Source organism: Anguilla anguilla, chromosome 1 (assembly GCF_013347855.1).
Source record: "Anguilla anguilla isolate fAngAng1 chromosome 1, fAngAng1.pri, whole genome shotgun sequence".
NCBI classification, from domain to species: Eukaryota; Metazoa; Chordata; class Actinopteri; order Anguilliformes; family Anguillidae; genus Anguilla; species Anguilla anguilla.
Genome location: NC_049201.1, coordinates 81,378,410 through 81,400,469, shown reverse-complemented (window position 1 = coordinate 81,400,469; position 22,060 = coordinate 81,378,410). Strand labels below are relative to the sequence as shown.

The following is a 22,060-nucleotide window of genomic DNA, read 5'->3' as shown; positions in this document are numbered from 1 at the left end:
GTACAATGCTTTCAAGTTTGTCAAATGTTTTCTGTCCCGTGCTCATAAACATTCTGCAAAGCCAGACCTTTCATGTTTGAGACAATTACGATACATTTTGAAGTTAAGCGTTCTAGAGACTCTGATGTCTCCAGTATTATAGTTCAGGCACACACACACACACATGCACAAAAAAAACAAAGCAAGTTACCTGTGATATTAATTTGAACACTTTGTTCAAAATTCCATTTGAGTCTATTGTTGCATTCTAATCTGAATTTATAACGACCATGAGAATAATTCTTTGGAAGGTTCTCCAGGACTGTAGTGCAGTTTTTCTGAATCAGGCCTCCAGTGATCTTTCCATGCAGAGAAGATGCAGATTGGCTGCTGGAATCAAACACTATAGTTTCATCTTTTTTCCATTTTCCATTAACTGAAGATGGATCCTCTAATAGATCTGAGTTAAATTCAGATGGGATCTCAAATCTGCAGGGAATCAGGACACAGGATCCAATCAGAGCTTCAATACTCTGAGGCATCCAGATTGCCCAATTGCTGCCCAAGGCTCCTGCAACACAGACAAACCAGTTCTGTCACAGTATTACACTGGAGATCCTACAGCACCGAAAAATCACACTATACTGTACCAGCCTGGTTCATGTTAAAAACAGATTAACATAAATGCAACAATATGATGTCTAATAACTCATACCTGAAAACATCATAAGTATCATAAATACTTCCATTAAGCACATGGATATATTCAAATGCTCTGACCACATAGTTGTGTGCATGACTGATTTTTGGATACACTACAGTATATTCCTACATAATTACATATTACTTTTTGTAGTAAGCAACTTTCATTTCTCTTAATTTTTTGCAATAAGAAATGAATGTTATTATTTGGTCAAATCACCAAGAAAAGTCCGATAGTTTATGTCGTCTGTATTGTACCAATGAACATTCTATAACTCCACCCACACCAAGCCGCACCTTGCAGCAGGCAGCCAATGAGGATGAATCTCTCTGCTCCAATCATGTCTCAGCATTAGTGAGGAGCAGAGGCACTGGGTGGAGCTGATCTGGAGAGGAGAAACACACTCATCAGATGCACCAACAGACAGACTGTTTACATGAAGCTCCCATTCTGCCCTGTTATTGACCAGCAACAGTGAGGCTCACTGGGTTGGATTTTGGATTTTACCTGGATTTTATTGGTTCTGTTTATTTATCCTGTTATTCCCCTTATAAATGTCCCATAGAGCTGCTGCTTGCCTTGTAAGCCGTCACTGTAGGGTTTTGCCGAAGTCAGTTAAATGAGTCAACCACTGTCTGTCCATAAGGCTAACCACAAACTTTTACACTATAGCTAACCTTTCACAGGTCACTTAAAAGGAGTATAAATTAATACCATTAATTTTCAGACTAGATGTGCTTGTAGATTTTTCTTAATTCATCATCCATAGTTTTCATCATCATATTCTATACTCTAACAAGACTTAACTTGAGATATGAACCCGTAATATTATTATTTACAAGATAACAACGGAATTGACTTTATAACCGATAGCTAATATAATCTAGCTAGCGAGCTAGTTAGACAAGGCTATTTGCGAACTGCCATGTAGCCAACAGTTTTGATGCTGTTCCCCCATACAGTTAATAGATTGACAACACATAACTTCAGATGTTCTGTCTTCGGAAATAGTACTCACTTCAAAGCATTTGACACTTTTGTTATGTGCAAGGTAAAAACACCAAGTCAACAGTTGCTAGCTAGCTAAGCTTGTGAAATTCATAACTGTTGGCAACAAGTAGCTAGTGAGCTATTTAGCTGTACCCACAGCTCTGTAAATGTAGTCTGAGAATAAAATGAATCAACTTTGCAGACGTGCCCCATCACGGGACGATGCTGTGAAGCTATTATTATAGTCTCATGACACTGTTACATATCTCATTGGTTTTGTTCTTAGCCAATCATAGATCAGCGCGCCTCATCAACGCAATCAGAATAGTGATATTTGGTCATATTTAAAAACTTTTTGATCCAGGAATAAAATAAAAATGTTATAAGCTGCTTCTACTGATCAACACAATGGGAGCTTTTGGCGCATAATTTGCACTGGAGGTGCAAATTCAATGAATTTCAACAACACTGATCAGATGTACATGGCAGACTCATCAATAATTCTATTTCAGGGCCACGGCGGCCATCTTGTGGTGGTGCCACATGCGGAAGTATCAATTGAATAGAATGGAAAGGAACCACATGACCATGTTTCCCTTCTAGTTATTGTACAGTTCAGTGGTCCAGGACGTATTCCTCCCTCTCACCCAGTGCATGCTGGGATAGGCTCAGCCCGCGACCCTGCCCAGGAATAAGCGGGTATAGATAATGGAGGGACAGATTATAATTTGCTTTTTTAATTGCGCATTGAAGTAAATATACTTTGCCCATGTCAAGGTCTGCAATAATTATTTTAAACACAACTACAAATTATTCACATAATAAATTTACAGCAGCAAATTCTTTCTTTATTTTCCTGCATGCAGTTAGTCTTTTTGTAGTACTTGCTCTTCTATGGCAGTGAAATGTTGTTTAGTGAATACTCTAATGCAGAGTATGTATTATACCATTGGCGATAAATATTTAACCATTAGATAAATCCATGAACAGCTGACAGGTTAGACCCATGAAATCTGTTTTACAGCATCTCCCAACTGGCTAAAGCACCAGACCTCTTCAGGTGTGAAGAGTGCAGCTGCTGTACTTTTACTTACTATTTTTTATGCTCTTTCCTTTTTATCTATTTTATGTAAAGCACTTTGAATTGCCTCTGTGTGTGAAATGTGCTATACAAACAAACTTCCCTTGCCTTGCCTTCCCTTGCTGTGCCTTCCCTTGCCTTGCCTGTATGGCTCTTATCCTAAAGCTGTTTGCAAGTGTGCCTTCCTGGTTCTCTTCCAACGCCTATGCCACAACAGTCACTGTTAGGAATGGTATTTTATCGTTCATGTGGTCCATAGCATTGAATTACACTGGATTTATCAACCGGTTATACTGTATGTGCCCAAACTGACAAGGTTATACTTTCCTAAGAAATGGTTTTGAATTATTATTATATTGTTATCTCTAATATGTGAGCAAGCACAAATTCCTTGCATCTCCAAATCATATGCAGTCGTGCTTTAATCGATTGTAGAAATATGGGCACTGAGGACCCATGTTTGTTTATTCAGTGATATACAGCCATACAAACTCAAATTTCACTTCAAGACAACATGAAAGCAAACACTTTAAAAATGACTATGGATAAAAATGGCTGAAATAAATAAAAAGGCTCATTTATTATTAGCATGCATTTTCAGTTAAATGTACTGTAAGAATAATAACAAGATATAGCCTGTAACAAGCACCAGTTCAGCAATATTAGACTGCTTGTATGAGTTGAAATTTCTGAAAATACATTTTAATATGTGAGGTAAACATCATTGATACCCAGAAAATAATTTCTCGATATTTCAGTAAAAAAAAAAAAGAAATACAAAAAAAGTTTAAAAATCATTCACTGGCGCAATGTATTCTGACAAGAAATGATCATAAAACACGTCCATTATTGAGAGGATAGAGGAACTTAAAAACAGTTCATTTTAATTAAATGCTAATGACTGTTACAGCATGAAGACTATCTGTAATGTAACTGAACCAAGTGCTAGACAGGTGGAAATATACTTACTGTAGAACAGAAGAATATCCAGTCTGTATCTCTCCACTGCACACTGACACTCCAAAAACCAAAACTGCTCATACGTGGTCTTTCCTGAAACATGCTGGGGAAGTGATGCATGATGTGCGTATTATTGGCTAACGCTCATAAGAAAAAATGGGGCCATACAGTTTGCACAATTTCCTGCCATCTCTGAAATAGCTACTGAACTTAAACTTTTTCTCTGTCATAGTACAATAACATGAACATGCTGAAATATGCACTGTTGAGCAATGTTGAGGATTATTATTATTGTTTAAAGCGATTTTGAAGATGTATTGCCACAGTGGGTGTTTACAGTGCAATCTATAAGTATTTGATACACTTTTGTGTGTGTTTTTTCCCATCTGTATTCGAGCAAATTGAATTTTAATATTTTAAACAATAAATATGAATTTAAAGTGCAGACTGCCAGCTTCGATGTGTAAGTATTTATGTCTACATTGAGTGAAACATTTTGGAACCACAGCTCTATTCAGACACAGTCCCCCCGATTTTGAGGGGCCAAGTAATTGAATGGCAAATGGCTGCACAGTTGTTTCTTGGCCAGCTATGTCACTACATCCTTGGTTTATGCTCAGGAAAGCTAACTAAGGTCTAGATTGATTCTAGGTGTTTCATTTTAATTTTAAATCTGTTGTTGTTGTCTCTCAACATCTCTAAACAATTGTGTCACTGCCTAAATGCTCACAGTGCCTAAAAGTTCACCGTAGATTAAAGAGACTCTCCGCATTCAAATTTTAAAGACAACAGTTTTTAAGGAAACACAACAAGCTCATATTTTTAATGGACCACAGCATCTGATCTTAGTTTTTCCATCTCCAGGGTTCTGGTAGTCATTGTCCTCTTCTTGCGTAGTTCCAGTGTGTTTCTGATACTTGTTAGTTGCCTAACATGGGAAGCACACCTGCAAACACACACACAGACACTCGCACGCACACACATACACACACACACACGCACGCACGCACGCAAGCACGCAAGCATGCACGCACGCACGCACGCACGCACACACCTGCAAACACACACACAGACACGCGCGCACAAACACACACAGGCACACACACACATACACACACACGCACGCACACACACACAGGCACACACACAAGCACACACACATACACACACACAGACACGCACACACATACACACACACACGCACGCACGCACGCACGCAAGCACGCAAGCACGCACGCACGCACGCACGCACGCACGCACGCACACACCTGCAAACACACACACAGACACGCGCGCACAAACACACACAGGCACACACACACAGACGCACGCACGCACGCACATTTTCATGGTCAACATAAAAAAGTCAACATAAAATAGTAACATTTCTCAAAAATATGTCCCATTTTGTATATATCCTTCTAATAATTTTAAGCATTACAAATTGAATTAGGTTATTTCTGGCTTTGGCAGACTCTCATGTTGTGAATTGGAAAAATAGGACCTGCATTCTACTGTCAGTCAAAGTTAAGGACAATTGTTGGTTGATCCAGTTCAATGGGATTCTACAGAGCATTTCAGCCCTTCAGCTGAGTCTGGGAGGTTCTCACCTCTGTTTGAACTGAGTGATGAAAAACAAATACAGATCTGATCCGTCCTGTCTTTACTACACGCATCTCTGATACTGAGGGAATCTGCATACGTTTCAGAAATGTGATTAACCAGCACAGTGGCTTCCCCTGGTGTGTATTCTTTACTTTTGTGGCTTTATAATCCAGTAGTCAGCACACACAGACAAAACAAAATTATTATTTTAAATGTATTATTATTATTATTATTATTATTATTATTATTATTGTTGTTGTTGTTGTTGTTGTTGTTGTTGTTGTTGTTACCATTTCTGGGATACCATGTCCAATGTGTCCGGTGCTCACTTTGAACTGGTGAACTCTAATAATGTTCTTTCGGGCTCAGTTTTTGAATTTCTTTTTATTTGAAGCAAGTGATCTCCAGGTTGGTCTTCATTCTTTTAACAACATGCAAGGCAAACAGGACGCAAGGAAAACTGTAGACTACTTAGGCATACCTCCATTTTATTAAATGCTGAAATGGCTTATCAAAAAAAGAAAAATGAACAAACAACTTAAATACTTTATTTAGCAAACAAGATAGTGACCACACAGTTAGAGAAATGTATGACTTAACTCTATATAGCACTTTTCCCCCAGGCTAGCTCCCTTCTCTTTTCTGTGGCTGAGGGAGAACTATAATCTTCATCTAAAATAGTGAAAAGTGTAAAAGGTACACAATCCTCAAAATGATCAAGAGAATGAGGGGTCTGGATCCGCTAATGCTAATTTGTAGGGGGGTTTCCACAGCATAGGAAGGGTGTAGCATAACAACATCAAAATCAGTAGTTGGCAAGCCTGTGAAATGGCACTGAGGCTGGTTTTTGAAATGGCGGATATGCCAATGTTCAATGTTCATCTCTGTTTACTATTGGAGTGCTGACCAATGCGAGCACACCCTGAGCGTGGCATTGTTGCTGCACGTTCCGGCGATGACCTGAAGAAAGACATTAAGAAACAGACACAAGTATCGGCTGCTCCATGCTGGGAGAGGGATTCCCACTTCCCCAACAGGAACAACTCATCTCCCACTGTGAGGATTCAAGCTGCACCTCCTCCTGCTGGTCACCAGAGGGCGACATAACCATCACTCTGATTATGAGATTGTGTGTTCACCTGATAGCGATTCGAGAGTTAATGAATCACAACACTTATTCTGCCTTAGTTGCTTTGCTCCTCACTCTGTCTTGAGCCCATTAGCCTGCTGCTCTGTGCTGGCTTCTGATTGGGTACTCTCTGAGCGTTATTCACAGCCTGGAGTATTTCGTATTTCCTGGAGTAGCTCCCTTAGTTTTCTGTACACTAATCTCCTGATTAAAGTCTCTGCTATTTTTTTTGCAACTCCATCCATGTCTCCAGCGGCCTTTCTATGCTATTGGGTTCACCACCACCACCACCGTTACACCCAGAGCCAGAGACCGGAGGCTCGTCTGGGAACCTCTTGACGCAAAGTTAGTTGTGTTTAGTCATCACAAAAATTAACTTCCCAAAATTTGTCCACAGCAAGGTAAATGTTTCTTTTGGTAAACCATCGTAAGGCGGGCTGTGGAGGTTGCATACATTTAGCAAAATGTTTTATACCATTATAAATGTTTCAAATAGTCAGCAAATATTTCATACTTCAAATATTTCATGTTTTATACATTCAGCTGAAAGTCTCGTATGTTTAGCTAAATGTTTTATACATTTAGTTAAATATTTAGCTATAAGTTTTTTACATTAAAGGGTTGTCAGGGTTCTGTGTCTTCCCCCTGTTACTCCTGGTTGGGCCGCCAGATGGCGGCACCTCTGCTTTGTGTCTTGTTTAATTGTTTTATTGTTTTCAATTATCCCATTATTAGTTGCTTATTGTCTCGTGTTCCCTTCCCTCTCTGTGGCCTGATTGTTCATTGTGCCCTCCTGTGTCTCGTCTGCGTCGTGTCTATTTAAGTCTCCCTTTTCCCTGACTCAGGTGCTGGATGTTTGCTTGCTTGTTGCCTGTTCCTTGCCTGTCCGTTGCCTGTTGCCTGTTCCTTGCCTCCTCGTTGCCTGTTGCCTGTTCCTTGCCTGCTCTGTTCTCTATGTTTTTTTGGGATTTTTGTATTTTTGTTTTCCCGCGTTTTTTGGAGTTTTTTCTTTGTTTGTAATAGCCGTCTTGCGAGGCTTTCTGTTCCCTTTGTTCACCATCTTAAGTAAAGTCTTTGTTTTGCCTCCTTTTGGAGTTTTGAGTTTTTCCCACACTCTGCGCTTGGGTCCATTCCCGCACCCTCATCTGACAAGGGTGTTATACATTCAGCTAAATATTTAGCTGAATGTTTCATACATTTAGTCAATGTTACATTCATTTTGCAAAAATGTTTTATTTTAAATTTAATTAAATATTTATTCATTTAACAAAAGGTTTTGTACGTTAAGCAAAATCTTCAGCTAAATATCTCATACAATTAATTAAATGATTTAGCAAAATTGTTATAGATTTAGCAAAATGTAAAAATAAAAAAAACCCTTATTAATAAAACATTTAACTCATTTATATCATTTTCAGACACCACATTAAATATTTACACCTGTCAATTCAAAGACAATAAATGTAAGACTTTTTCCATTAAATCTGAGAGAAATAGGGATATTTCAGTTAAATTCAGAAGAAAATGCATGGTAAAATAATAGTTTTATGTTGCATTTGGGACCCCATAAGTTACTGTACTACAGTATGACACCGTAATGTAACATCTGTACTGCAACATAACGAACGTTATGTATCGTGCTGTAAAGTAAAACCTGGCATTATGAGTGCAGTGTGGTGTGATGAGTTGGCCTGTCTCCATGGTGACTTATTTGGGCTTCCTGACCTCGACGTACTCACTCTCCTCTGTTCCCTTTCCGTTGCCCTCCGTCAGCAAGCTCATGACGTCCACGTAAATGTCCTCCTGGCCTCCTGCTGAGTTCTCCTCCTGGCTCTGCTCCTCCTGCTCCTCCTCTGCAGCAGGGTTCCCGGGTGGCTGCTGCAGGCCCTGCCGTGCCCTCTTAGTGGGCCTGGAGGGGCAGATGTTCCCGTAGGTGGGCTCCTCCATGGGCTCAGGGTTGACGGAGGTCTGTGGGCTCAGATTCGGCCAAGACTCCTCCTCCTTCTCACCCCTCGCCTCAGCTGAATCCCTCTCTGTGCCCAGCTCAGCTTGGCCCTCCTTCCCCATCTCCTCCTGCACCTCCTCACCTTCTTCCTCTGCTCCTTCTCTCTCTTCCCTGGATTTGTGTCGGATCATGGCGTAGTCGGGCGTCCGTTTGGAAGTGCCCCGGACGATGCCCGTTCCGTGTTCCCCACCCGTGCCGGGAAGTTTGGAGAAATCCACGGTGGCATAGTGCAGGGCGCCCTCGTCCCCCTTTTCCACCGCACTCGCGCCCGACAGCATGGTCATTTTGACGTAGATCGATTCCTCATCTTGAGCGGCTGTCTGATCAAGAGGTCAAAAGAAAAAGAAAGGTGCGAATTTGTGAAACGTCAACATTGGGACACAGCCATTTGAAGAAAATGACAGGGCAGCTGCAAAAACTGTGTTGAGAAACAGCCAGAGAAGAAGGAAGAGATGTCATCTTTTAGATTCTTCACTCACAAAGTTAAGAAAAATAATGTCTCCCAATGCCTATGAAAACAAAACTAAAAGAAAACTGTCCTGCTTCACTGTGTTAATTAATTCTTGCATTCACAATGAATGTAAAAAACAAAACCTTGTTGTGATACATTTCATTTTCACCCAATGATAAAGCTATGAGCACGTGACGTTTCAACATTTTAAATATCATTCACACTGACTAATTCTGCCATTTTTACAGGTCAACAGATATCTGTTCTGTAAATTAAAGAAATTAGTCAAAGCTCTTTGAAATATTATCCATGTATGACATCAATTGTTTGTGTTCCTTTTATTATTATTATTCCTATCTATACATATACATTTTTTTTGCATTGTATAAAATTATTCTGTAATAATTATGGTGTTAATGTGTTACCTGTGTTATAAAGTGCTCGTTACTTGTGGTACTTATAAAGGTATCAGTTATAGTTATTATCTAATATATCATTGCATAATTAAACATTAAATAATAGGCGAAACATGACTGTGCTAGGATACAGAGACAACATTTAGTTATTTCTCTTTTTCTCTGCTCTTTCTTGACACTTTTGATATTCGGTCAAAAACCTCCTTCCTCCTTCTCTCCCTCGTGCATTTCCTCTTCCTCTTTCACCCAGTGCAGCAGCCTGGCTCAAGTGGAGTACAGTAACATTATCAAACTGCAATCTCTGTCAGAGCTCTGGAAAACTATACTTGTCCTCTTTCTTGTAAAGGTTTGAGGCACAGAGACAGCTGCAGTGACTGTGCCACCAGTTTCCCATCCTGACTGGATTATCAGAAGAATACACTCAGATGAAAGTTTGAAAATGAACATACTCAAACTTCAGCAAAAATGTATACATCTTTGAAATGTCATTCCCTCAGCTGACAGGTATATGTAAGGGAACAGTAATAACAAGTTTAACCAAAAAATTTAAGTTTATATAATAAGCATTACAAAACAAAAAACAATACATATATTACAATTTTACTTGTGATATTTTATCTAATTATTTTTGGTATGTCTTATTAGAGTTAAAACACTTTGTAGCTCCCCAATAGAAATTTGTTAGGCAAACATTTCCCTGGCAAATACCATGGCAATCACTTAAAATGCTTCTTATACATAAGAATCAGTTAAAGATAAAACCTGTCTGTGGTTTATAGATGATCAGCTCTAGCTGTTTGTGTACTTTTAGATACATACCATTAGGTGCGGCTGCCTTGTTTAGTTAATGTTTTAATAATTATTCCAGTACTATTGGTACCCTCATCTCAATTTCCACTAAGGCGTTATGAATACTGAATATGCTTTCAGACGTGGAAAGAAAGATCTCTGGTGAATGTCTCTAAAAAGTAAGTGTATAGGTGTGTGTATGTGTGCGCATGAATGTGTACGTGTGTGTATATGTGTGTGTGTGTGTGTGCGTGTGTGGGTGTGTGTGTGTGTGTGTGTGCGTGTGAGTGTGTGTGTGTGTGTGTGTGAGAGAGAGAGAGTGTGTGTGTGTGTGTTTGTCTCAGAGTTACCCCATCTGTCAGTATGATCCCTTCGCTGTCCTTCATTCTACTTCCAGAGCGCTGGATGTGTCTCTTCTTCCTGGGAATAGCACACAGATTCAGCTGATGCACACCCGACTCTCATTATAATCACTGCAGAGATCAGTGTAACATTTAGTGCTGTTTTTCTACTTTCCATACGTTGGAAATTGCATTTCACCATCATGTGGGGGCAGCACTTTTGCAAAGTAGCACAAACCAACAAATCAAAACCAAATAGGAATGGTCTGTAGCGTCCCTCCCTCAGCTGATGGTTAGGTTTAGGGTTCGGGTTACCAAAGTAGCCAGAAAGCATCCACCAATCTCTATTTGTTTTGTTCTTTTGGTTGTTACTAACACACTCTGTGATTGGGTTAGGGTTGGAGCTCATCTGTTTGCTTTTAGGAGAAACACAGTCATCTTATCCCTCTAAAGTTATTTCAGTTACAGATTGGATTACCAACACATCATTCACAAACACACCCTCCACCCCGCCCTCTCAAATCATAAGTACGTTCCCTTTTGCAGTTTTCTTCCCAATATATGACCTTCAATCTTATTGAATCAAATATCCTTGATAGATTCCACCCCAAGGTTAAAGGGGAACTTTCCATGAACATCAAATTGTAATGCTATGCTGGAGTTCAAATGTTAACGTTTTATTGATGTTCATATTTTTTATTAACATGACTTATCGGTAATGAATCAATATTGCCCATAGTTCATAATTGCTGATTTGCTTTGTTGTGTGTGTGTGTGTTTGGGGGGGGGGGGGGGGGGGGGGGGGGGAGGCTCTCTCTCTTTCCAGCAGTAAATCTAACCCTGTTAACCTTATTTAGGAGAACAGTGAACATAAAACAAATGACGATTGGCTAAGTTGAACCTGAAACACCATGTGATGTGATACAAACGTTAGAAATGCTCAGAGGAACTGCCCCTCTGTGGGACTTCTGAACACACACCTTGCTGTGTGAACTGCCTCCCCTTCTGCACAATACAAAATACCGATTTTTTACATGGATTTGTCCACAGATAAAATGATTTGGCTTGAAAAGTGCCAGTTACAATATTTTGATTCTTCAGGTCGTGAATTTCCATTCTCCTGAAAGTACTTCTCAATTTCTGAGCCAAGCTGCCACATTCACTCTTTGTGTCATAGAAACACGTGGAGTTTTAGAGGCGTGTTCTGGATGTGGGACAGGGACACATCTACACGAGCTCAGTTGGGGGTTGAGTAATATCACACAATAACATGGAATTACAGTGAAATTTCCCTTTACACTGACACTGACTTTATAGGCCCCAGTTTCTCTTACTTTAGAATGTGCTGCATTATGAGGCATATCATCATCATGGCACCAGCACTGGCAGCTGCACCAATCAGCAGTGAGGCAATGCCAAAACCTGCATGAAGGACATGTCAGTTACATACTGAAAAACAGACTTCAAAAAATATATGTATATGTTCACCCAATTACAGTGGAGACACAGCCTCCAAAATGTATAGCATTCTTTCCATTCTCTCTGAGATAATACATGCATTATTACTTTAGTAAATATCCACTAATAAATGAATGAACTTATGAATTACTGAAATAATTATTCAACCATGTATGCATTTGAAGAATGGTATTGTGTGGAACATAAAAAATTGTTGTATTCTAGAACCTGCCGTTCAAAAGCTTAATATATTCCAAAAACAAAAAGGAACAAAATACATTTTGCGTGGATATCAAATGAACCACTGCCCACCAATAAAATGACCTAAAAATAATGTCACTTGCAGGAGGAAAAGAAGAAAATATATTAGCACAGTTACAGCGTCATCAACAGTACATTTACAAACCCTTAAATAAAACCATCAAAAGCTGCACCTCTGTATATTAGTGTGATGTATAAATATGTTAAAGAAAAGAAATGTACTTCCATTTACCTGAGTGTTGCTGTGGAGACAGGAGGTGGACCTGGAGGCTGGAGGAGCCGAGAGTGTTGGTGCTGACGCAGAGTAGAGTGGGCGTGTCTCCCTGTGATTGGCGCATGGTGAGGGAGCTCCTCAGGCCTGTGTTCCCCAGCTGCTCCTCCCTGACGACTTTGTCAGTAGAGTTAGTGACCCGCAGTCCAGACACACGCCACTCCATGCTGGGAGAGGGATTCCCACGACTCTCACAGGAGCAGCTGATCTCTGCTGCAGTTCTGCTGCAGCTCCCAGAGCCAGAGATCTGAGGCATGTCTGAACACAGGATCCACAGTTACTAATATGACAGCTGCACACATATAACAATAATATGATTTATACAATTATATAATAGATGCACTGAACATACATATCACATTCAGCTGTACAGTTTTTGATTTCTCTTTTCCATGTTCATTCTGTGCTTCACAGTAGTACTGTTCACTGCCACTGGACTCAGTCACATTAAAGGTGAGATTCTCTCCAGTTCCTACAGTGTTCATCTCTGTCCCATTCACTTTATACCAGGTGTAGTTCTGCACCGCTGGGTTGGCTTTACTGCTGCAGGTCAGAGTCACAGAGCTGCACACTAACCCTGAGTCAGAGGGACTGACTGACACTGAGGTGTTTTTAGGAGCATCTAGCAGATGAAAATATGGCATGTGACGAGTAATGTAACATTTGATGCAATGTAATGGCAGAATACTTTCAAAGATAAGCATGACATCAGGTAAATGTACCATTTTTGATTTTTAATTATATCATTGCATTAATTGTCCTTATTTAATTATTTTATTAATTCAGCATACTGACCATGCAGTGAAAAGCTACAAAAATTATTTTTTTAATGAAACGTATTATTATTATTATTATTATTATTATTATTATTATTATAAAATCTAAGAGTAATACATTCAAATCCAGCTCACTTACATAGAACTCGGAGAGTCAGATTGGCCTCAGACATCTTCTGAATGTTTCCATGTTGCAGAGTGTAAAGTGCCCTGCAGGTGATGTTCTGCCCATGGTGGAGGTGGGAAGCAGTGAAGGTCAGAACAGAAGACACAGACACATTCTCTTGCAGTTGACCCACACTGTCATTCAGCCTGGGGGTCCATGTCAGATTTGGGGGGAGTTTGGGACAGGGTGCTGCAGCAGAGCAGCTCAAACTCACAGAGGTCCCCTCCATCACCTCCAGCCTCTCTGAGGTTAACTTGGGTTTGGGTGGAGAGTCTAGAAGGCATGGAGACGTAGATGATGATAGGTCACTGTCCGTCTCAGGATTGGAGACTCACAGCACTCAGAGCACACACTAATCACCACATTAACAGTGTCTGACTAACATGCAGTATTTACAACGTCATTTTCATTCTTTACTCTTTTACAGCCAAGGTGTATTTCTCATAGAGGACAGCATTTCTATCTCTGGTACCTAATTTTAAAAGCATTGGGTCTCGGCATAAACACAATGGCACACAGTGAAAAAGGCATGACAAATGCAATACCTTGTGCATTAATTTTGACACCATTAGGAAAAGTGAACTTTAGTCCATTTGAGCCTTCCAATCTGAAGAAATAATCATCATTGTAAGACGAAGGGAAGCCATCCAGAATTGTGGTGCAGTTCTTCTTCAGCAGTTGTCCAATTAATTCTCCTTTAATTGTGTTCTGTTCAGCTGCTGTCCCAGTTCTACTGGAATCAAACACTTCTTTACCATCTTTGTCTCCTTTTCTCCATAGTCCTTTAGCCTCAGCTATCAGATCATTGTCAAAATTAGGGTGTATATCAAATCTGCAGGGAATCAGCACACAGGATCCATTCAGAGCTTCTATACTTTGAGGCATCCAGACTGCCCAATCCCTGCCCAAGGCTCCTGCAACACACACAACACAACTCAGTATTACACTGGTGATCCTACAGCACGGACAAATAACTCTATACTGTACAAGCCTGGTTCATGTTAAAAATAGATTAACATAAAGCAACATTATGATGTCTAATAACTCATACCTGAAAACATCATAAGTATCATAAATACTTCAATTAAGCACATCAATATTTTCAAATGCTCTGACCACATAGTTGTGTGCATGACTGACTTTTGGGTACACTACAGTATATTCCTACATAATTACATATTCATTTTTGTAGTAAGCAACTTTCATTTCTCTTAATTTTTTCCAATAAGAAATGAATGTTATTATTTGGTCAAATCACCATGAAAAGTCTGATTGTTTATGTCCTCTGTATTGTACCAATGAACATTCTATAACTCCATCCACACCAAACCCCACCTTGCAGCAGACAGCCAATGAGGATGAATCTCTCTGCTCCAATCATGTCTCAGTATTAGTGAGGGGCAGAGGCACTGGGTGGAGCCGATCTGGAGAGGAGAAACACGCTCAGCAAATTAACCAATAGACAGACGGTGTGTGCAAACCTCCTATTCAGTCCTTTATCAACCAGCAGCAGTGGGGCTCACTGATTGGACAGATAGAATTATACCTGAATTTTATTTGTTCTGTTTAAATCCTGTTATTCTGAGTCATTGCCTTTTTATCTTGGAAATTAAAATGCAATTACATGCAATTTTGGAAAGCTATTTGAACACACTGCCCATGAAGTAAATACAGTTTGTGCATGTAAGGAAGGCCTGCAATAACCTAACTAGCACAACTACACATTATTTACAGAATGAATGGGCAGCAGCAAATGTAGCACACAAGACCATTTCGACAATAAGCGTACTGTGTTTCCGTGCTGATGGGGGAACAGGCTCATACACTAGAGTGGCGGTATAACCGCTGTGCTAGTTCAGTGCTGTGGTCAGCGCGACATCCTTTTCTGCCAGAACCCTGGGTTTGAGGTCTGTCAGATCCGTCATTAGACTTTGTGTCGCTTTTTTCTTTATTTTGCACAATAAGACAACAAGCTGCTCGACATAAATACAATGAAATAAATGGCTAAATCATTCAAACAAAACAAGTTGAGGAGAAGGGATTTAGAGTAAGGGGAGTGGGGTGCAGGGAAATCTTAATTTCTCTTTTTTCCTTTTTCTTATTTATTCTCAGTTTCTGTGGTGAAATTCACACAACCACACAACCGCTGTAACTGGCCTAACTAACACTTATGTTGGTCATTTTGCAGGATTTGACCAGAGGTACTATGCTTACGTCCCGTTGGGTGATCAGGCTGAATGTACTCATGTTCTCCTGATGTAAAGGTGCAGTCATGATGAAGGTACTGTAGAAATTCAGAACAGGAACAGAGCAGCAGCCAAAATCACTGGCCGTGATAAGATGTAATCTTTAAAAATTAGTTGCATGACAGATAAAACCATGAACAGCCTGTTCAATCAAACCCATGAAATCTCTTTTTACAGCTGCTCCCTTATGGCTGAAGCACCAGACCTCTAGGTGAGGGCACTTCCTGTGGCTCATTTCCTGAAGCTATTTGCAAGTGTGGTTTCTCGGTACGAACACTTCGGCCCTGCCTAACAGTTACTATTAGGAATGGCGTTTTATCCTTTATATAGTACAAAGCATCAAACAATATTGAATTTATAAACAGATTATACTGTATGTGTATATGCTGTATGTGCATATATTGGCAAGACATGTATTAAGAAATAATTGTGTATTATTTAATTGTTGACTAGAATATGTGAGCAAGCACAAAGTCCTTGCAACTCCATTTCATATGGCTGTAATGTTTTAATTGGTCATTTATATCTAAGGACCGAGGACTTTTTCATTAATGAAAAAGCTTTCCCTACATGTCCATGAAAGTACAGGCTTGATTTAATCTAATTTGTTTTATTGGGATGGCAGGTATGCCATCCCGCCAAGTTACGCCTTGGCGGGGGCATGCCCCATACCTATACAGTACCGAGAATTTGGTACTTTTCAGGGTTCCCCACAGAAATAACCAGAACAGCCACAGACACTCAGCCCTTAAAAACATTAAATTCTGTACATTCTGACCCCATTTCAACAGACAGATTTCATAAACAACTTCACATGTTCACACAATAAAGCCCCAACTAAGGGGATTTTGCGTTTTCTCCTTCTTCTTCTTCTTCTTCTTCTTCTTCTTTTATTTCTTCTTCTTCTTCTTCTCCTCATTCTTATTTTTCCTGCCGCCTACTATCCTACTAACAACATGTCTCCCCATTGGACATTTTACCGACATCAGCCAAATCCACATCCTCACGACCCAATCAAAAGCTCGCATACACACGCTAAATACCCATACCTTTTTACTCTGAATCATTTCCAGTTTAAACAGCTAATCTGCCTGTGGCCTAGTGGGTAAGGTTACAGTCTCAGGAACATAGGCTTGTAGGTTCAAGCCCAGCTAGGGACATGTTTCTTTAACCTGTTTTTACCCTCACTAATAATTGTCTACTACTTCTCAATTATTGCTTTTGCACCATATCTACCCGAAGTTCACCGAACGTATACACTGCATTATGACGTACCGTCTGCACGTTCAGTTATTAACCGGCTACAATATTGCAAAGCCATATGGATTCAACGGGAGCTCTTCTGTGCTTACTGGCCTGTGTTCTTCTTTAAAACCACGGACAGGTTTGCTAATGACATTTCACGCATTGCATAGCTATGTCATAGTGCTGCACTAACAAAGTCACAGACTGGTAAACCTCCAGTTGAAGGATTGAATCCCGCCTCGCCCTCAGGCAGATAATTTCCTCTTTTACACTAACTTTTTCTTACGCTTTTATATTTTCTTTACCAGAACTCACTCACGGCCACCCATATGCATTACATGACGGCAAATGTATTCATTTTATTAAAAAGTTACACCAGTTCACCACTGTGCCATTTCTACTAACTATATTTCTTCACTTGGCTACCGTACAAAACCTTCTTATCAGCAAACGCCACGTTTCTACATTCATGTTACCTCGCCCTGTTCTCTATCTAGCCACATACAAACAATTACTACATATGTACGTTCTGCAACTCCCCATTAAAACATTACATTTAAAATCATGACTCACTCATAAGTATAACTACTAGTACTGAACATTAGAAAAGAACATCAGTGCAATAGATTTCACACGTTACTTAACCCTCCACTTTATCAGTTAATGTTTTACACCGACTATTATATATACCATTCCATAAGGAAACTAAGCTCACTCATGGTCACTTTATTTACTCCGCACTATAGTGTGTGATCATGTCAACCTTCACCTACATGCCCATTCTGCTAAAAACATATTGTTTCAACTACGCAATTTCATAATTTCTTCCTAATTTCTCTCACACTGTTGTTATTTTCTCATGTGCAAAGCCTGCTGGGACATATGCGTCTGCTCCTATTCTCCACTATCAAGTTTTCCGGTTCTAGCTTAGCAAAACAGCAAAGAGGACTCCCACCTGCAGATAAGCCTATCAAAATGCCTTATAAACCTTACAAACACTAAAAGTGCATCTCCACGAAATAACAGACAACGGAGCAGGACAGCAGGGTACACAAGTTGCGACCTAGGGAGCTCTAATTCTACGGGCTTGCTGATTCTTTTCTCAATCAAGGGTCATTGGATGGCCGTCAAATCCGTGAGTACATACACTGGCCATATTTCACCTGCATTTCTGTTGCGTTTACACTTACGCCACCGCACCCTTTGACACTGCCACTGTTTTACATATGTAGGAAACCAAAGCTGCTAAACAGTACACGCTTATCAGACTGTACAAATTCACACAAGGATAGCCATAATCCACAACTGTTTCTTACAGGGTCACTTCGCATTTCTCACTCTCATAATAAAACGCTTTGCAAAAAGAAATAATATCTCCACGAAATATTCGAAATATTTGACTCTTTGATCTGACACAAAGTTTGCATGACATTGTAAAATGGTAAGATTACAAAACACAGGGCCAAGTGACTTGAAAGAACTGAGGAAATATTGGGTAGCATTGCTTTGGAATACATCTTATTTAATTTTGGTGAGGCAAGATAGCCTATATTGTTTGTAGTACCGTAACTTGGCGTCATTTTGATATCAATACTTTTAATGGCAGGCCTGGACTGGTCTTGTATGTGTGAGTAATTTGGCATTTTTGTACGTTGAAAACGTGTTTTTTATGAGATGAAATATTACTCTCACAATGATACGGTTTTGATTTTGTTTTTTGCTCAATCTGGATAAGATACAGGCAATACAGGTAACTACCATGATGATGATAAAAAGTAAAACAGGGATACACAGTGCATTGAAAGCAAGTGCTTCTGCACAGGTTGGAAACACCTATCTACTCAAGAGTCAGCTTCCCATCTAGGAATTGAACCCGTGACCTTGAGGTGCGAGCCCATTTCCAAAAGCGACACTCTAGGCTACGGGTTCCCTTTCGCTGGGGGAAGTGCAGAGACAGGAAGTGACCCGCACCTGTGGTGTTCCTTCCTGTCTGCACGAGGCTGGGAGGAGAGCGATGTCTAAGGCTGCTGAACATGCTGACGTTTCCACCGGGAACAACGGTTTAGGTGATGTTGTCAAAAGAACCTGAGGGTAACCAGGGGCACCCGTGGTTGAAGGAGTATACCCCTCGACTGCGATGTCCTGCATTGGTCGGAGACGCGAGGCGAAAACAGACGAGCATGAGCTCACTACGAACATCGGTGTAGGACGTGAGCAGGCAGTTTATTTTGGCAGTTCCCTGTATCACATTTATAAGTATGACGCTGACTGCGTGTTTTTTTAATGCAGTGTGGTCTCAAATGTGTGAACTGCAGTTTAGCACTGAATATTTTACTGTGCGAATGGAAAAAGTAATCATTTAAATTCTGGATTATTTAGCTTTGAAAGATCAATAGTTTTCAGCAGTGGTTTTACTGAAATTGCCAGCCTGTGGAAAAGCAGGCTTTAGTTATGTGAATCATTTTGTATTACTCATATGTCACTTTTGCAGTCTGCATTGTTTATGCTTCTAGAAACTTCCAGCCACAAAAGAAAATGCTTATGTTTAGGATGATCAGGATTTGGCTTTATCAGTCATAGATGGAATCTACAACCATTAAAATGGGTTGTGTGTAGTAGGCCAAAGAAATATTATTTTGTGTAATTGTAACGTCTTGAAGTTGTTTGAGAAGAGATCCCAATACCTACAATTCCTGCTATTCCTTTGTTTTGTAAAGCTCAAAATATTTCATATAACAACATACTGTATAATTTTGAATAAAAAAAAATACCTTCAAGAAATGTCATCTAGTCTGGCTTCCTGTTTTTTTTTATTAACCGAATAACAGAAGCATACTCAAAAGAAGCCTGTTCTCACCAGAAGAGAGACAACATTCTGCAGTGATGTGAAAGACTGATATCTAATTATAGGAAGCATTTGGTTGCAGCTATTGCTGCTAAGCATGATGCAACCAGTTATTATGTTTAAGGGGGAAATTACTCGCACGCATTGGTGATATGAGTGTTTGTTAAATTTTTTCATTAAATAAATGCAATAATTTAAAAAATGTGTTTTGTGTTTACTCAGGTTTGCGTTGTCTAATATTACATTTCGTCTAAAGATCTGGAACCATTCAGTGTGACAAATACACAATACTAGAGGAAACCAGGAAGGGGAAAAATACTTTTTCACAGCACTCGAGGTTTGTCGATCCTCAAGCCAGCTAGCTAGCAGACTTCCTTCACACAACATACACTGGTGCAAATATAAGGAGAGCTAGGCTTTCTCCACATTTTACTTTTTTTTTTTACCCAGAAAGCAAGCCAATTACAGATATCTCTTATGTGGAGTTACTCACAAGCATAACATTTGTATGTGCAACGTATCCCTTTTCAGGTTCGAATACATCACTCAACAAGTCAGCGCCCCACCTGGGGTCTGAAGCTACCCATGACCTTGAGCGCCAGCAAGCCCATTTTTTCCCAAAAGCGGCCACGCTACGGGTTCCCTTTCGCAGGGAGAAGTGCAGAGGGAGGAAGCGAGCCGTACCTGTGGTGTTCCTGGAGGTCTGATATCTCCAGCTGGCTGTCTCCGCAGTGAGCTCCAGATCTTTGGGTCACTTCAGCTCGTCACCTGCATAAATGGAAACTGCGAGTGGAGATGTTCCCGTCCACCCTGCAGGCGTCACCGCCCTGCCCCAGACCCCCCCCCCCATATCTCTCCCCCTCCATCCTCTTCGTGATTTTAAATAAATTAAATTTGAGTACAGTATAATTAGAAGCATTGTGCTGGCCTTAAAACAGTAGTGAGTAGATATAAGGAAGTAAGTAAACCACCCACCCCACCCCCTTGATATTTTTAGTGTGGCTTTTAAGTGGCTTTTACTCTTAAAGCACACACAGACACACAAACACACACATTAACACACACACACACACACACACACACATGCACACATATGACCACACACACACATTAACGCACACACATTAACACACACACATACATACACACGCACACACATTTACACACACTCACGCATATACACACACACACATATAGACACACATGCACACACATTAACACAAACACACACATACACACACATTAACACACACATACACACACACACACACATTAACACGCAAACAGTGACTAGTACACATGCATCTATGCACAGATATACACAACCACATGCACATGGGCACACACAAATGCACAAGTACACAAACAACCATGGCACATGAATACACACAGACAGGTTAATGGACATACATGCATGTACACACGCGTGCATACACACACACACATGCATCTTACAAACAAACACACTAGAACAAAATTGCATTTACACCCCTTCATCTCCAACTTAGTTTGGACAATTTATTTTCAAACGATAAACAGTTGACTATAACTTTGTTTGAGGAAACACTTTTATTGCATGAAGTGTAACCTAATAAAGGGGTGAAGATTAATATGAACTTCACTCATGAACCTCTCTTTTATTCTTAATTCCACAAACTGTTCAGTCCATTAGTATTTGGACAGTCACATCATTTTTGTTGTTTTGACCCAATTAATAATAATGATAATACATTTATTTTATATAGCGCTTTTCACGGACTCAAAGACGTTTTACAGCACAGGCAATACAAGCATAATTATCAAAAAAATAAATAAATAAATACAAAGGTACAATGAAAACACATACAATACAGAAAATGCAGTGGGACCAGTGGTGCTGTGGTGGTAGGAGGGGGTGTGATGGACAGAGGGGGAAGACAGACATCAAGGGAAGGCTAGGAAAAAGAGGTGGGTTTTAAGGCGTGATTTGAAGGAGGTGAGTCAGTCTGAGGTACGAATGTCAGGGGGGAGGGCATTCCAGATTTTGGGGGTGGAGGCTGAGAAGGTGCGGTCACCAACAGAACGGAGCTGAGAGGGGAAGGTGGTGAGGAGGCCGGCAGTGGATGAACGTAACTATCTGGGTGGCTGGTAGGGGAGCAGGAGGTAAGAGAGGTATATCGGTGAGAGGTCATTTAGGGATTTATAGATAAGGAGGAGGAGTTTGAATGTGATGCGTGATGTGATTGGGAGCCAGTGTAAATCTTTCAAGACCGGGAGGATGTGTGGGAGAGTATTCTTGCAGCCGAGTTCTGAACCAGTTGCAGTTTGTGTAGGAGGTGGGAGGGAAGACCAGTGAGGAGAGCG

At 40.3% G+C, this 22,060-nt stretch overlaps 1 protein-coding gene across 1 annotated transcript in view; it reads right to left on the bottom strand.

Annotated features, from left to right (window-relative positions):
• The window catches only part of LOC118226837 (sialoadhesin-like), a 140,081-nt gene that overhangs the window by 62,238 nt on the left and 55,783 nt on the right, over window positions 1-22,060 (bottom strand). The gene's annotated exons all lie outside the window — the stretch shown is intronic.